General features: G+C 47.5%; 1 protein-coding gene and 1 long non-coding RNA gene across 7 annotated transcripts in view; one reads left to right on the plus strand and one right to left on the minus strand.

Annotated features, from left to right (window-relative positions):
* The window catches only part of LOC310839046, a 202,654-nt gene that overhangs the window by 26,976 nt on the left and 158,213 nt on the right, over positions 1–17,465 (minus strand). The gene's annotated exons all lie outside the window — the stretch shown is intronic.
* LOC310839028 (monoacylglycerol lipase ABHD6-like) overlaps positions 1–17,465 on the plus strand; it is a 46,164-nt gene that overhangs the window by 4,750 nt on the left and 23,949 nt on the right. Inside the window, exon 1 of one of the 6 annotated variants that reach the window (XM_083727192.1) lies at positions 9,862–10,050. The exons of 2 other annotated variants lie outside the window; for them this stretch is intronic. The gene's annotated coding sequence lies outside the window, so the exon portion shown is untranslated. Of the gene's footprint in view, positions 1–9,861; positions 10,085–10,562; positions 10,848–17,465 lie in introns of those variants that run through there. 3 more of the 6 variants (XM_083727190.1, XM_083727193.1, XM_083727195.1) reach the window with 3 other exon arrangements.

A 17,465-nucleotide genomic window follows, 5' to 3' on the forward strand; every position in this document is an offset into this window, starting at 1 on the left:
ATATAGAGCATTGTATAACGAAGAGCTGGATAATAGGTTCCTTGTGAAAAATGGATCAAAATTCTTTTTCGCAAAGAGACAATTATCTCTCATCATAAGAATGATGATGACAGTTGCTTACGCCATAGTTAATTACACCTGATAACCAAATAATCAGGAGCCTTAAGCCTTTCAACATTTCTGTATCACTTTCATCAAATGGATTATTGTCTCTTACACAAAGTTGCACACCTACTTAAAACTAGAAGAAAACATTTGCCAGGCACCATAGTGCTGCCTGGGGGAGATTGTGAAACTGGTGGTACTCCATACAAACTGCTTTTGTATGGAGTAGCCATACATAGGAGCCCTATCCCCCTTTTCACCTGGCCACCTTACTTCTGCTCATGGTTAGTTGGTTTGTTTCACTTCAGAAGTCGTTCAGCTATGGATACAAAGGCTTGAAGCATACACAGGAATGGACTAGCTTTCTGACAACCACAGTTGTCTCCTGGGTGAATGGTGACCCTTGGCAGATGAAGAAAATGTCCACATAGGTTGAAAGCAGGGCAGTAAACAAACAAACAAACAAACAAACAAACAAACAAACAAACAAACAAACCACATTCCAAAAGAGATAGTAGATAAATAACCTGTACAATAGGCCAAACAATTGCTGGGAGCAGAAGGATTTCCCCATCATTCCTGCTTCCCACCATCTTTCACCTCTGCCCCCCCCCCCCGCCATTTTCTTTTTGAAGCAGTGCCGGGAAATGCTGACATAGATAAGAGATCTAGGATGCAGGATAGTGGGACAACAACACCATTGACCATTGATCCTGGATTTGAAGATGCAGTTGGTGTGTTGGAGCTACTTGCTAATGCTATTCTAGGCTGCATGGACAGAAGTATACAGTGGTACCCCGCAAGACAAACGCCTCAGAAGACGAAAAACTCGCTAGACGAAGGAGTTTTTCGTTTTCTTAGCCGCTTCGCAAGACGCATTTCCCTATGGGCTTGCTTCGCAAAACGAAGCTTACCCCGCAAGCTCTGGGGATAGCGGGGAAGCACAGCGCGTCTTCCCCTCTGTCCCCGGACCCCTTTTGAACCAAGGGGCGGCAACGGGGAGAAGCGATCTTCTCCCCGCTGCCCCTTGCTTTAAAACAGGTCCGGGGACAGAGGGGAAGGTGCGCGGCGCTTCCCCTCTGTCCCCAGACGGTCTCCATAGGAACGCATTGATTGATTTTCAATGCATTCCTATGGGAAACCGTGCTTTGCAAGACGAAAAACTTGCAAGAAGAAAAAACTTGCGGAACGAATTAATTTCGTCTTGCGAGGCACCACTGTAGTGTCCAGATTAAGGGAAGTAATAATACCACTCTGTTCTGCCTTGGTTAGACTACACCTGGAGTACTGTGTCCAGTTTTGGGCACCACAATTTAAGAAGGATATTGACAAGCTGGAACATGTTCAGAGGAGGGCGACCAAGATGATCAAGAGTCTGGAAACCAATGAACAGTTAAGGGAATTGCATATGTTTAGCCTAGACAAGAAGTGACTGAGAGGACATATGATAGTTGTCTTCAAATATCTAAAGGGCTGTCACTACTACTACTACTACTACTACTAATTTATTTCTACTCCGCCCATCTGTCTGGGTTTCCCAGATGGAGCAAGCTTGTTTTCCCCGGTTCTCGAGGAAATCAATGAATTCAGAATAATTTTAATTAGTTTTCAATTACAATCCAAAAATAGCCTCATTATAACAATACCAATTTATAATACAATTATTAATACCAATAATTCAAATGCCGAATTATATAATTTAGATAAAGTGGCCCCCCGCGTGCTAGATTTGATGATTTGTTGATTTTCTTTATTTCTGCATTCCAAAATCTTATTAATTTCCATTACGTTCCAGTAATGATAATAATCCCCTATACAACAACTGCAATATTAATAATTTCTATTCATGTTGACACTTTAAATGATTTATAAAACTACAAGTGAAGAACTCAAAATATATCCTTGTTCTTCCTGATATATCCTTGCTTTTCCTTTGCCAACGATCTCCCGCTGTCATGGTGGCTGCCTCCATTAAGGCAGAGAGGAACCGGGAGCTAAGGGAACCAATGAACTCAAGTTCCAAGAAAGGAGATTCTGACTAAGCATCAGGAAGAATTTTCTGACAGAGCTGTTCGACAGTGGAACAGTCAGACTCCCTCAGAAGGCAAAGGCCTCTCCTTCCTTGGAGGTTGGATGGCCATCTATCCTGGATGGTTTAGTTAAGATTCCTGCATTGCAGGGAGTTGAACCAGATGACCCTCAGTGTCCCTTCCAATGCCACCAATCTATGATTCTATGACATCCACAGTGCCCTTGGAAACATGACCACACCCCACCAAGCTGGGGCCATGTTGGGGATGCCATCAACATGAAACATAGACAAGGAAGTATCTGGCCTGCAGGCCAAGGAGGGGGCATGGTCATCTTGTTGCCTTGCCCCTTGCATATCAGACAGATGCCTTTTCTATTGTCCTTTTGGCATCTGTTGAGGACTTTCCGCTTTCCACAAGCCTTCCAAATAGACATTGGTGTTGTTGTTGTTTTTTAACTCCAGTTGGTATCTCTACTGGATTTGAAATTGTGTGTGTGCACGCGTGCACAATTATTTTAAACTATTTTCCTATGTTTTCAATTATTTTTATTGTAGTGTGAAATTACTTTTAAGTAATTTTTTGGAAGCTGCCCAGAGTGGCTGGGGAAGCCCAGCCAGATGGGCTGGGTATAAATAATAAATTATTATTATTATTATTATTCACCCACTGCTAATCTGTAATCTGTTAAGGCTATTTTGAAGAAGTTGCTTTAGCAAATAAGCCAAATATATCCCTCATGCTCCCATTTTTCCTTGATTACATCCCTGCACCTGAACAGGGAGTTCCCTTTGTTGTGAAAACAAGTGTTCACTGCACTATAAAAAGCTATTTATTAGTGTCAGGCTTTTCAGAGTGCAACTAACCTTTACTTAGTGTGCAGTGATCCCATTTTGATACATCCTTCTTTAAACATTCTTTAAACATTATTTTATCAAAGGACTATGGAAAGTTCTCTAAAGACCAGTTAAACTTTGACGCATGGATTTCCTTTATTGGCTGTTAGCATTATCTTTAATAAATCATTCCAAAGGTTAGTTCAGGTACTTCAAACAGCCCCAATACAGTGAAGACTGATAAGACATTTTCAAATTGATGGTGGTGGTTTTCATGCTTTCTAAATGAGATTTTGAAAAGCCGGGCTTGATGGTAGATGTTTTTATAGTGGAGTAGCCTGAAAATCTGAGCAAGGAAGGTATATATTGGCTAACATCAGTGACATCACAAACCCATCTCCTCCCTAGGCAATTCTGCATCATTAAACAAATTTAAAACCTGGTTGGAGGTTTTGTGCAAGGTAAAACCAGCAAAACTGGTTGCTGCATGGCAAGATTACTTATCTATGAAATGCCAAAGAATTCAACATCTATCATGGTTTAATAGCTTCAAAGCTGTGATGGGATAATGAGCTGCTTGTGCGTAAAGCTTGATCCCTCCGGGTTTTGGCTGGTCAGCCGACCTGAGTCTCTAACGGAGCCCCCAAAGCATGACTCCGTCAGTCACTGGTAGAATCCGACAGTGGGCGTCTACGGAACTTACTCCAACATAAAAGCTGTTTGACGGACATGCGCCTCCTGGACTCTCTGCGTGACAGCTTCCGGCGAGGGGTGGGGGTTCCTAAAGGGGGTCTTGTTACCTCCTCACTGTTCTCACTGGAAGTATCCCAGAGCCTCCCCTCCGACTCCCTTTCCCTTTGAGCTCCTGCTCTCCCCCTACTGGTTCCCTCTTCTGCTGCAGAGTCTCTCCTATTCTCCTGGAGCCTTTCTACCACCTGTTCTTAATAGCCCCGCCGGTGCCAGCCTCTCCCCTTTCGCTCGCTGGCACCTGTCGCACCCCCTGACATATTCCCGTACGTCCTCCCTCACCTTGGGCCACCAAAACTCCCTGGTAACCAACCACATGGTCTTGTGCTGCCCGAAGTGCCCCGCTGTGGGGCTGTCGTGCAACTGCTTGAGTACTCTGCCCCTCAGTTCCCCATCGGGTATGTACAGTGCCCCTTTGTAATACAACGCCCCGTTCTTTTCTTCAAACCCCCCTGTGTTCTCCTCTGTCCTCCTGAGTTCTCTTAGTTTCTCTTGGGCGTATTCATCGTTCTCAGTACTCGCTATCAATTCCCTCTGCCCCACCAAAGCCGCCCCACACACCCAGCGGTCCTCAGGGATTACATGCCTTTCCTCAGGCGCTCCCTCCCCCTCTAAGTACTCAGGTTTCCTGGAAAGAGCGTCCGCCCTTACGTTCTCGGAGCCTGGCACGTAACGAATTTCAAAGTGGAATTTGGAGAACTCCTGGGCCCATCTCACTTGTCTCTGGTTCAGCACTCGGGCTGTTCTCCAGTATTCCAGATTTTTGTGATCAGTTCTGACTTGAACCTTGTGCTGCGCCCCAATCAGCAAGTGCCGCCATTTCCGGAATGCTTCATGAATGGCGAGCAGTTCTCGGTCGTATACTGTGTAGTTCCTCTCGGATTTGTTCAACTTCCGCGAGAAGAATGCACACGGTCTCCATTCAGACGTATCTTTTCCCGGCTGGAGAAGCACGGCCCCCACTGCTCGGTCTGACGCGTCAGTCTCCACTCTCATTGGTTGTTGTAGATCCACGTGCAAAAGTTGCTCTTCCGACGCAAACGCCTGCTTTAAGTGTTCGAACGCCCACTGCGCTTCTTCCGTCCAAACAAATTTCTTCTTGCTGCTAAGACAATCCGTGATGGGCGCTGTTAAATGGGCAAAGTTTTTGATGAACTTCCTATAGAAGTTTCCGAAGCCCAGGAACCTTTGCACGTCCTTCTTGGTCTTTGGTGTTTTCCATTCCAGTACTGCTTGAACCTTGCTGGGATCCATGGCCAATCCCTTGTCAGACAACCGGTACCCCAGGAATTCCACCTCCCTGGTATGAAACTGACACTTCTCCAGTTTCACCCACAGCCGGTTTTCTCGCAGTTTGCTCAGTACCTCTCTTACATCTCGCACATGCTGCTCCTCATTTTCAGAGTACACCAGGACGTCATCTAAGAACGCTGCGCAGTTCTTGTAGAGCAATGGCCCCAGGACGTGATTCATGAATGATTGAAAACAGGCTGAGCCCCCTTGTAATCCGAAAGGCATAACCAGGTACTCAAAAGCCCCCAAGGGGGTGAACATAGTGGTCTTCCACTCATCCCCCTTTCTCACACGTATCAAGTTATATGCCCCCCTAAGGTCCAGCTTGGTAAAAATTTTCCCTTTTCTCACCCGTGTCAGAATGTCATCAATTCTAGGCATAGGGAAAGTCACTGGTTCTGACACTGCATTTAGGGCCCTGAAATCACACACAAGCCTGGGTTTACCCGTGTTTTTTTTGTCCACAAAGAACACTGGGCTGCCCCCCACCGCTCGTGACTCTCTGATGAAACCTCGCTTGAGATTCTTGTCAATGAACTCCCTTAACTCCTGCATCTCACTGTCTGACATCGCATACAGCTTGCCCACTGGCAATTGTGCTCCTGGGAGTAAGGTAATTTGACAGTCAAAGGGTCTGTGCGGGGGCAGTTTATCTGCTTCCTTTTCGCTGAATACGTCAATCAAGTCAGCGTATTGTCGTGGCACCTTCCCCTTGTCCATCACTTCCATCCCTGCTAGAGTGGCCCTGGCCCCTGCCTGAGCCTCTCCCTCCTTGCAGTGTTCTAGACAATGTGCTGATCCAAAGGAAACCACCCTCTGATGCCAGCCTACTAGCGGATCATGTAGTGCCAGCCAGCTCATCCCCAAAATAATAGGAGCTCCTCCCAAGGTGGCTACGTTAAACGCTATCAGTTCTGTGTGTCTTGCCACCCTCATTATCATTGGCACAGTCTGTTGGCTCACTTCTCCTCCCAACAGTTCCCTCCCATCAATCGTGGTAACCTGCAAAGGCTTACTTAATGGGATAGTCTGTATCTGGTGTTCAGCTGCAAACTCCTTACTCATGAAATTACAGGAGCTGCCTGAATCCAATAGCGCTTTTATCTTTAGTGGGTGTCCGTTTGACAGTTCCAGCAACACCTCTATCACAAGCGCTGGTCTTGGAGGTTCCGGCGTGGGCACATTCACTACTCCTTGGCCTGGCTGCTGTGCCCTGATGTTGGCAGCCAGGCGTTGGCTTTTACTTGCTCCTTGATTTCTTCTTCCTCCTTCCCCCCAACAGTTCCCGCCATCCCTTGCCATTCCTTCCTTTGCGGACAGACTCTGGCAAAGTGACCTGGCTGTTGGCAGAGATAACATTTCTTGGCACTCTTTCCCTCCTTCCTCCGCCCTTCACTGGTGTTTGAAACTGCGCGCGCGCTGTTCCAAGTTCCATCGGCTCTGCTGGCGGGAAAGGCTGCCCCGGAATCTCTGGAATGCGGAAGTCCTTCCAACGTTCCCCCTTTCCTTCCCGCTTTTCCAAAGCTCTTGCCTCCTGGCACGCTCCTATGGACAGCGCAGATTTAGTCAGCTGGTCCATAGACTCCGCCCTAGGCGCCCGGGAAAGTTCATCTTTCACTGCCGGAGAGAGCCCTTCTTCAAACAGCATTTGAATAGGTTCACTCGCTAGGTCCCACCCCAGTCTATGTATCAACATGGTGAACTCAGTCCAGTACTCACGTACAGATCGGCTCCCCTGTTTACACGCCATTAACTGCCTGCGCACCACTCCCTGCTCAATCTTGCTGGAAAACATCAGGTCCATGGCGAGGAAAAACTTCCTCGTGTCCTTTAAGATTTCATTGTTGGCTGCCATCAGGGGTCGAACCCAGTCCTTCGCCCCTCCCTCTAGATGGCCAATAACGTACGCCACTCTAGAGTTCTCATCGGGGAAGTCATCAAACAGTAGATTGAGAGCATATTGCATCTCTGTTCTAAAGGCTTGATAGTTCCTGGGATCCCCCCCAAATTTCTGCACCAATCCAGGCACCTTTCTGGCAAGTGGGGTGGTTTTTCCCTTATCCGCATCTTGAGCCCTCCTCTCCTCGAGCCTCGCCGTTTGCAGCGCGAGCTGGACCTCCAACGCCCTGTACCTTTCTTCCAGGCTTGGACCCGCTCCAGCTCCAGCTCCTGCTCCTCCGGTTCCGGCTGGTTCGCTCATGATGCCCTCTGCTTGCACAAGCTGCTTTCAAAGACTGTCGGATTGCTGTGATGGGATAATGAGCTGCTTGTGCGTAAAGCTTGATCCCTCCGGGTTTTGGCTGGTCAGCCGACCTGAGTCTCTAACGGAGCCCCCAAAGCATGACTCCGTCAGTCGCTGGTAGAATCCGACAGTGGGCGTCTACGGAACTTACTCCAACATAAAAGCTGTTTGACGGACATGCGCCTCCTGGACTCTCTGCGTGACAGCTTCCGGCGAGGGGTGGGGGTTCCTAAAGGGGGTCTTGTTACCTCCTCACTGTTCTCACTGGAAGTATCCCAGAGCCTCCCCTCCGACTCCCTTTCCCTTTGAGCTCCTGCTCTCCCCCTACTGGTTCCCTCTTCTGCTGCAGAGTCTCTCCTATTCTCCTGGAGCCTTTCTACCACCTGTTCTTCCGATGGCAGTTCCCTGACAAAAGCTAAGAGACCAGCTCATACCTACATATTCAACAAGGTTGTCACAGTGAACAAGGCAGATTTTGTTAACGTAAGTAATTCTGGCAGGAATGGGAGTGGAAACAGAACTGCCAATATAATAATGCTATTATGCATATCTAAAGTGCAACTGGACTTGGAACTCTGTATACAATTCTTGTCACTGTAACTCAGAAAAGGATATTGTAGAACTGGAAAAGGTACATAAAAGGACAATCAAAATAACCAAGGAGCTGGGGCAACTTTCTTGTGAAGGTTACAATATTTGCAGTATTGAGTTTAGAGTAAAGGGGAGTAGTGGAGACATTATTTAGATGTGTACAATTATGCATGATATGGAGAAAGTAGGTGGGTTTTCTTTTTTCTCCCTTCCTCGTAGTATTAGAACCCAGGGCTACCCAATGAGCTGAATTTGGAAGATCCAGGGCAAGCAAAAGGAGGTACTATTTCAGCCAGCTCACAATTAGAATTGTGGCATTTGTTCTCCACGAGATGTAGTGATGACCACCAACCTGGATGACTTTTTGAAGGTGTTAATATGAATTCATGGTGGATAAGGCTATCAGTGGCTACTAGTCATTATGGCTACGTACTACCTCTAGTACTGGAGGTGGTATACCTCAGAATACCAGTTGGTGGGGATCCAGTGTGGTTGGCCACCGTGAGAAAGGATGCTGGAGTAGGGAGGTCATTGTCCTGACCCAGCAGGACTCTTCTTATGTTCTTCAGGCCCTATGTTGGAGGTAACAGTGCTTCAGAATACCAGTTTCTGGAAACCACAGGAGGGAAGAGTGCCCTTGAATCCTGCTTGTGGGTTTTCCACAGGCAACTGGTTGGCTGCTCTGAAAACAGGAAGGTGGATTAGATGGGCTGTTGGCATCATCCAGCAGCCCTGCTTCTGTTCTTACGGTTGTCTGGAAGAGACCATGTATGTGAAGTAATGTGCATTGCCATCTAAAGTGGCAATGCACCCAGTGTCTAAAAGTGCCAAAGTGCACCCCATGGCACCTTACAGAAGTCTGTATTATATTTTACTGTATTATACAAATACACAAGCCCAGGGCTTTCTTTTTTTTTTAGGCAGAGCTCACAGGACCTCAACTCCGGCACTTCTCAGGTAGGTGTCATTGCCACTCTAGGAGAACAAGGGAGAAGTTCGTGGTGTGTTGGATTGAAATAATGGCAGACAGGTAGCGAGCGTCATCTGGGAGACACCTCTTGAGCAAGTCTCGAGGAGTCTCTTTTATTGAATATTACAGCATTGCCACGTATGTGCTTATTGCTGATTGGTCAACACAAGTACAAAGCAAAGGTTGCATATAGTCATTAATCACCAATAGATTAAAGAGTGGGAAAGGGAACACAGAATTGGACAGGCGTGAAAACCTCCTTATTAAACTTTTACTAGTGATTGATATAGCATTCATCCGTAGATGTGGTCAACTATGCATTAAGAACGGGTCAGGTACAATGTTTTCCTGAACTCAATGTGCACTGAACATTCTAAGGTGGTGAGTGAATGTCTTAGTATTAGAATGGTTTGTGCAGCATTATGTACAGAAGCGAAGCTTAGGAGCAAGACTTCCCATCAGGCCACAGTCATGTGTAGAATCATAGCATCCCATCAGTGGTGAGCCCTGGCACCTCATTTTCTAGAAAAACAGGACTGCACAAGCCTATATTATAATATTGTATCACTTTTCAGGGCAGGAAAACAACAGCACATAAATACTTCTAATAAACCCCATATAACAACTGCGTTTTGGGGGCTGGGTTTTTTGCCGAAGGAAAAAGCATCTTTGGGTGCGGAATGAACAATTTTTAGCTCCGTTTTATCGTTTGCACAGGGATGTGTGTGGGGAAAGCACTGCTCGGGATGGGGCGGCGTGGAGGCACCCCAAAGGTGCCAGCGTGAAAATGCCGCTTCATTTGAGCCAAAGGCGAATCTCTCCGCGACTCTACACTAATTTGGGGTCGCATCCCAAGAATCCAGTAAGTGCAGAACGCGGCGGGCCGATCCTTTGCCGCCTTTATTCCCCATCTCTGTCCATCGTCTGGCGCGGAAGAGCAGCTCTCTCGGCTCCGAAGTCGAGCGCAAAGCCGCCTGGGTGGCCTCGGCCTGCCTTGTCGTTGCGAGGAGGCGGGGAAGGGCCTTCCGTTGAGCCAACCCCTTTTCTGTCGGAGGGTGGGGAATCACGCGCGGCCCTTGCCTTTAAGGTTCAATCGACAGAAAAGAAAGGGGGTGGTGGCCAAAGGCGCCGGCCGCCGAGCCGAGGTGGTGGTAGTGCTGGGGCGCTGCGCGCGCGCGCGCCGATTCCCGGGGTTGGAACCCGCCCCCACCCCCCGCCGCGCAGCCGAAGAAGCAGGTGCAGCGAGGCAAGCGAGCTGGTGCAGCGCAAGGTGGGGGTGGTGGGGGGTTTGCATCGCAGAGCGGCTGGGGGCCGGGGAAGGGGAGAGGGAGGAGGGCAAGCCGGTGGGGAGAGGGGCTGGGAGGTTAACAGGCCGGCGGGGGAGCGGGGAGAGAAGACAGCCTCCGCTGCCGCTGCCGCTGCTGCGATGGAGTGAGCAGACTCGGTGGAATGCAAGGCAGGCGAGCGAGGGCAGCCGGAGGAAGGCGCTGCGGCATCGCTTGCGTGCGGTGCTCCTCCTGCGTGGCTTGCCCCAGGCGCCGGCCGGTGGCGCATCGGGGACCGTGCGACGAGCAGAGGGCCCTGCTGTGTCACGATGTTGGCAGCGGGGGTCGGACTCCGGAGGGCCAGGCCGGTGTGGCTCAAGGGCGCGCTTGCACAGGCATCCCTGGCTTGGATGCTGGCCAGTGCAGCGAAGGCAGCCGGGCGGGCGAGGGAGAGAGGATGCTTTCCCGGCTAAAATAAATGCCCAGGCCCGCCTATCCTCCTCGCTCGTTCTTTAGGCCAGGCAGCCCCCTCTCCTCCGCCGACCGACCGGTCACGCGTCATGTATGGGTCGAGAGATCCGCCGGTTTGCGTCCCCTCAACGAGCGGACGTTTTTGCTGTGTCAGCCCAGGAAGCGGTGTCGCTTCTGGCGCATTCACACGGTCGCTTGGCACGTCGGTTAGGATCGTCCTCAGGGAGCCAGCCCCCGTTGGACACGGTGGGACTCGCAAGACTTCTAGTATCGGGCTGAAAGGCTCCCAAACCCTCTGTAAGTTCCCCTGGATATCGGGCACCTTCTCCGTTACTCCGTCGAAGGCACGCTCGCCTCTCCTTTGTTTCTCGGTTCGTTGCTGTCTGTTTATGCTCGGAGTGGCAGCTGTAATCTGCTTTAGTGCTCGGAGGACAGAATCAGGTGCTGATAATCGGCGGTTATTCCGGATTACTGGAAGATAGGTGTGTGTGATCTGATCTCATGAAGGACCCCTGGTGACCCGCTTCTTTCCCCATGTCTGTAATGTCAGTGTAAAAGGTGCACTGGTTGTAGAAAGTAGGTTCGTTTCTTCGTCTTCTTTTTTAAAAAAGGCTTTTTTCAGCATCTTATCCTGCATTGCCATCCATTTTGGTATGCGAAAGGCATCTGAAGTGTGCCTAGCTCTGTCAAAGGACTTGGCATGTGTTTTGTGGACAGCTGAACCAAAGGGCAATAACACCTGGTATGTGGTACATTTCTGGTATAGAAAAAATGGAGACTATATAAAGTCCTGAATATTTGATTTTGCTATGTTGTAGGTAGGAGAGCCTCTAGGTTGCTATGTAGAAATCTGATGGGGATAAATGAAAGTTTGTTTTTGCATTTAACCAGTAATGTGGGTCGCCCCCCCCCCATGCAAATAGCTGTGGTGGTGGTGGGGACTGTGGTGGGAAGGACTGGGACCTTGCAGGCAGGCCTGAAAGGTTTAATCCCCCCTAGCCATTGTCATGACATTGCTGTGAAATTTTGTGATGAAGGGTGGTTGAGAACTATTTCATATAAATCACATGTAAGAATCCTCTCTCTCACTATTTGCACTGAGACAAAAATTCCCATCCTGTCGGTGCCAGTGTTCTTTAGGTTGCATGAATTCCACCCCCCCCATCCTTTTTCCTTATACAGTGGTACCTTGGGTTACATACGCTTCAGGTTACATACGCTTCAGGTTACAGACTCCGCTAACCCAGAAATAGTACCTCGGGTTAAGAACTTTGCTTCAGGATGAGAACAGAAATCGTGCTCCGGCTGTGCAGCAGCAGCAGGCGGCCCCATTAGCTAAAGTGGTGCTTCAGGTTAAGAACAGTTTCAGGTTAAGAACAGCCCTCCAGAACGAATTTAGTTCTTAACCCGAAGTACCACTGTACTTGCTTTAAAGCTGAAGAAACTACCGTAATTTCATAGTGTGGATGTAAAAATGGGTATGTTCTTCCATCTCCTCCCCATTTTTAAAAACTTGAGCTGTCTCCCACTCTGTGCAAGCAGTCACTGCGTGGGGGATGGTATTTGCATCAAGTATGAGCAACAACGTATGCATTGCTAAATATGGTGGGCCTGTAGACACAGGTTGTACTGGCTTGTGTCTGTGAAGCCATATCCAATATCCTTTATTGCTGTGTGGGAAGTATTGCTGTAATAGGTAAAGGTAAATTGGGACATGGGCGGCGATGTGGTCTAAACCACTGAGCCTCTTGGGCTTGCCGATCAGTAGATCAGTGGTTCGAATCCCCATGACAGGGTGAGTTCCTGTTGCTCTGTCCCAGTTTCTGCCAACCTAGCAGTTTGAAAGCACACCAGTGCAAGTAGATAAACAGGTAGCACTGTGGCAGGAAGGTAAACGACGTTTCTGTACTCTCTGGTTTCCGTCACGGTGTTTTGTTGCGTCAGAAGCGATTTAGTCATGCTAGCCACATGACCCGGAAACCTATCTGTGGACAAATGCTGGCTCCCTCGGCCTGAAAGTAAGATTAGTGCCGCACCCCATAGTCACCTTTGACTGGACTTAACCATCCAGGGGTCCTTTAACTTTTACCTTTTATTGCTGTAACCTTGGTTTATAGATGGTTCAGGTTACAGACGCTTCAGGTTACAGACTCCACTAACCTGGAAGTAGTACCTTGGGTTAAGAACTTTGCTTCAGGATGAGAACAGAAATTGCACGGCGGCAGCAGGAGACCCCATTAGCCAAAGTAGTACCTCAGGTTAAGAACAGTTTCAGGTTAAGAATGGACCTCCAAAACGAAGTAACCCAAGGTACCACTGTAATATGGTTCTTCCAGTGGCAAAATATCGGAGAGGCAGTGAAGCTGATTTTTGGCATACACCAATTATGCCACTGCTGATAGTAACCAGGGATTGTGAGAGTAACCAGGCAGCGTGCCCCTGAATACTGATTGCTAGGAAACACCAGTGGGGAGAGAAACTGTTGCCCTCATGTCCTGCCACTGTGGCCAGCAGACCACAAGTAGAAAGCAGCTATCTTGCCAAAAGAAGCCTGCAGAGCAAATGGCTCTGGGTGATGCCAGCCAGGAATCCATGCCACATATGATAGCTGAAGGGGGGAAGGAACCTCCCAGTGCCAACGCAAGGCAGTTGCTGCATGGAACAAAGGACAATGCAGTGTCTCCCTATAGACTCTGAACAGGCTAGCCATTGATTCTTACTTCAGCATTTATAATGGGACAGCACCCTCCATGTACTTGAGGGCATCTGTCTAGCTTGGGGGGTGGGGACAGGACACACTACATGACACACACATTTTGTTGTTGTTGTCCTCTAACAGGAGAATGGCTTAGAAGGAGTGACTGGCACTGCTGCCCCCTGCATCCCAGAATCTACTGCCTGAGGCGGCCTACGCCTAACAATAGAGCCGGCCTTTATATCTTCCTAAACTCAGATGTGAACTTTGATGTATGCCAGGCCTAACACAGATATGTCTGGAATTCTTATGGCATAGTGGAGGATGCCACATTCGCTACCCCCATCTAGCCTTTTAGCTGTGAAAGTGCCACAATTTCAGCCCAGCGTTCTAATACGAAAGCAGTAAAATAATGTACTTTCTTGCACTGCCCCCCTTTTTATTAATACTTTAAGAACGTTCTATTCTGAAGCCATGACTGGAGGGCAGGAAGGTTTTGCCGCTTGATGCTTTGAGACTTTAATGGAGGACCACGCCAGTCCCGAGAAGACTAGAGGAAATATTGGATGCGGCCGAGAAATCTTAATATGTCAGGGAGGATTTGTTTGGTTATATGTTGCTCACTGCACTGTGCAAAGAGGACTGTGACGTACAGCTTCATTTTTGCAGAAGGGAAGAGAGACGATTAATCAGATGGTGTTGAGCCAAGAAGCATGCACTTAATTTTTGAAACAATATACTCTAAAAAAAAGAAAGAAGAAGAATAGAAAAGAAAGAAAAATGGATTGATTTATCTAAAAATGTCGCAGGACTGGAAAAGACCCCCTTGCAGTCATAGTAGACGAAGCCAGGGTTATCTGGCAAAGGATGAGGTGGCTTTTTATAGTCAGAAACTTGTTAACAATCAAAGAGCCAGAGATTAATCCACATGATTTCCTTATACAGTGGTACCTCGGGTTACAAACGCTTTGGGTTACAAACACTTTGGGTTACAAATTCCGCTAACCTGGAAGTAGTACCTCGGGTTACAAACTTTGCCCCAGGATGAGAACGGAAATTGCGTGCTGGCGGCATGGCAGCAGAGGGAGGCCCCATTAGTGAAAGTTTGCCTCAGGTTAAGAACAATTTTGGGTTAAGAACGAACCTCTGGAACGAATTAAGTTCGTAACTAACCCAAGGTACCACTGTACATTTCACCAACAGGAAGCCAGAGGAGACAACATCCAATTCCAGGAGTGCTTTATTTATTATTATTACATATTTTATATCACCTTCACCCCACAAGGAGCTCAAAGTGGTGCCCATGGTTCTCCTTTCCCCACTTTATCTTCACAACAGTCTTTTGAGGTAGGTTGAGCTGAGAGACTGTGATTGGCCCAAGGTCACTCAGTGAGCTACCATATCTGAAGTTGCACAGTCTTCTATATGCCTCAAGTTTCTCTGAGAAAGGCAAAACAAAACAAAACAAATTTCTTGTACAACAAATCTACATGTTAGTAGCTAGAAATACAAACCTAAGTTGAAAATGCTGAGTTAACATCTGAAGGATTCATATTTTAAGTTTTAATCATTAATAATTATTCCATTTATATACCACCCTTCCTTGTAAAGGATCCCAGTGCTGTGCACAATGTAAACAACAGTCCTGGATAGCTCAGTCGGTAGAGCATGAGACTCTCAATCTCAGAGCCGTGGGTTCGAGCCCTGTGTTGGGCAAAAGATTCCTGCATTGCAGGGAGTTGAACTAGATGACCCTTGTGGTCCCTTCCAACTCTACAATTCTACAATCAGTTGTTAGAATATGTAAAAATTACAGCGCTAAAAACAAATATGGCAAAATAAGCCCCATAATAAGAACATAGGAAGCTACTTTGTTGTGAGTCAGACCCAGTGGCATTAATGATGGCACTCCAGGAATTCAGGTTGGAGATCTCTGCCGGCCTTACCTGGAGATGCCTGAGGTTGAACCAGGAACCTTCTGAATGCAAAGCAGGTGCTCTGCCGCTGAGCTATAAGAAGAGAACAGTTGAATTCCAGAGCCAATGTCTGCCCCAAATGCCTTGTGAGAAGCTTCCTGCGAAAAAAGATTAAAAGGTTGCATGCTTAAATTTCAGATTAAGCAGTAGGGGACCCAGGTGAGAAAAAAGGACAGGGCTCCTGAACTTTTAAGGCTTGTGTAGATGAAGAAATTTCAGCAGGGTGTAGGTGGCTATTTGAAAGGTCCCAGGAGATGAAGCAATTACTAGAGGATTGGGATTTCCAATTATTCCCTGGCTCTTACTCCTGTGGGTAGGATTGCCAGCTACTTGGTGAGAGAAGGAAACCTGCCGTGGCCTCCTTATGCGCCTTTAAAAGCATTAAAAGCGGCTTGAGTTGCAGAGAACCAGCAAGATAAGCGTGAGCACTTGCTATGTGCTGCAGATCAAATGGTTCTTAAAAGCCCAGCTACAGGTCTCACATCAAGACCTGCCAACTGGTGGAAATGTTTTGAACACATCTCCAAGGGAGTCTAAATTGGACTAGGACTGTGCACAGGGACAGATCTCTTTCATAGAAAGGTTTTAGGGAGGACGGTCAGATCTTTGCTAAACAGGAAGATAAGTAAACTGGTATGTAAGGTTGCATGAAGGACACCAGTTAGATTTGATAGTGGATGCCGGAGGATGGGGTTAGGGCCATGAAATGGCAAAGTCACCGAATTATTTAAGGTGGTAAAAAAAGAAAAAGGGACAGCAAGGATTATGGCTCATGGTTCAGTCAGTAGAGCATGAGGCTCTTAATCCTGGGATTGTAGGTTTGAGCTTCATATTGGGCAAAAGATTCCTGCATTGCAGGGCATTGGACTAGATGACCCTTGTGGTCCTTTCCAACCTTACAGTTCTAAGGAGCTCCCAAAGGATTGTTCCAAACCAGAGGAAAGGATGTTAAAATGGCAAATGTCAGTCAGTGTAAGCAAATGTAAAGTGATGCACACTGGGGCAAAATAAATAAATAAAATCCGAACTTTGCATATATGCTGATGGGATCTGAGCTGGCAGCAACTGACCAGGAAAGAGTTCTTTGGGTTGTGGTCGGTGGCTCAAGGAAAACATTGGCCCTATGTGTGGCTGCTGTGAAAAAAGCGAGCTCTTATATTGGAGATCATTAGGAAAATAGTTGAAAATAAATCTGCCAATGTCACGATGCCCTTATACAAATCTGTGGTGCAACAGTGCTTGGAATATGTGACCAGTTCTCATCACTGTACTTCGAGAAGAATACTGCACAGCTTGAAAAAGGTGTAGGAAGGAGCTTCTCTGAGGATATAATCGAATAGGGGTAGGCAACCTAAGACTCGGGGGCTGGATGCAACCCAATCGCCTTCTCAATCCGGCCCACGCACAGTCCGAGAATCAGCATGTTTTTACATGAGTAGAATGTGTCCTTTTATTTAAAATGCATCTCAAATGTTATTTGTGGGCCACAGGAATTCGTTCATTATTTTTTTCAAAATATAGTCCTGGCCACCACATGGTCTGAGGGACGGTGGACCGGCCCATGGCTGAAAAAGGTTGCTGACCCCTGTCATAGAATCTTAGAGCTGGAAGGTACACAAGGGTCATCTTGTCCAAACCCTTGCAATGCAAGAATCTCGGCTAAAGCATCCATGACAGATGGCCATCCAACCTTTGCTTAAAAAACTGCAAAGATGGAGAGTCCACCACCTCTCGTGGGACTCTGTTCCACGGCCAAACAGCTCTTTCTGTCTGAAAGTTTTTCCAAATGTTTAGTCGGAATCTCCTTTCTTGTAACTTGAAGCCATTGGTTCGAGTCCTATCCCCCCCCCCCCCAGATCAGGAGAAAACAAGCATGTCCCCTCTTCCATGTGACAGCCCTTAAGATATTTGAAGACAGCTATCATATCTCCTCTCAATCTTCTCTTTTCCAGGCTTAACATACCCGGCTCCTTCAAGTGCTCCTTGTAAGGCTTAGTTTCCAGACCCTTAATTATCTTGGTTGCTCTCCTCTGCGCATGTTCCAGCTTGTCAACAGCCTTCTTAAATTGTGGTGCCCAGAATTGGACACAATATTCCAGATATGGTCTGACCAAGGCAGAATAGTGTGGTACTATTACTTCCCTTGAAGTTCCCTTGGACACTACACTTCTATTGATGCAGCCTAGAATAGCATTAGCTTTTTTTGCTGCTATGTCGCACTGTTGACTCATGTTAAGCTTGTGG

The sequence above is a fragment of the Podarcis gaigeae genome (genome assembly GCF_964106915.1).
Source record: "Podarcis gaigeae genome assembly, chromosome: 2".
Taxonomy (NCBI): Eukaryota; Metazoa; Chordata; class Lepidosauria; order Squamata; family Lacertidae; genus Podarcis; species Podarcis gaigeae.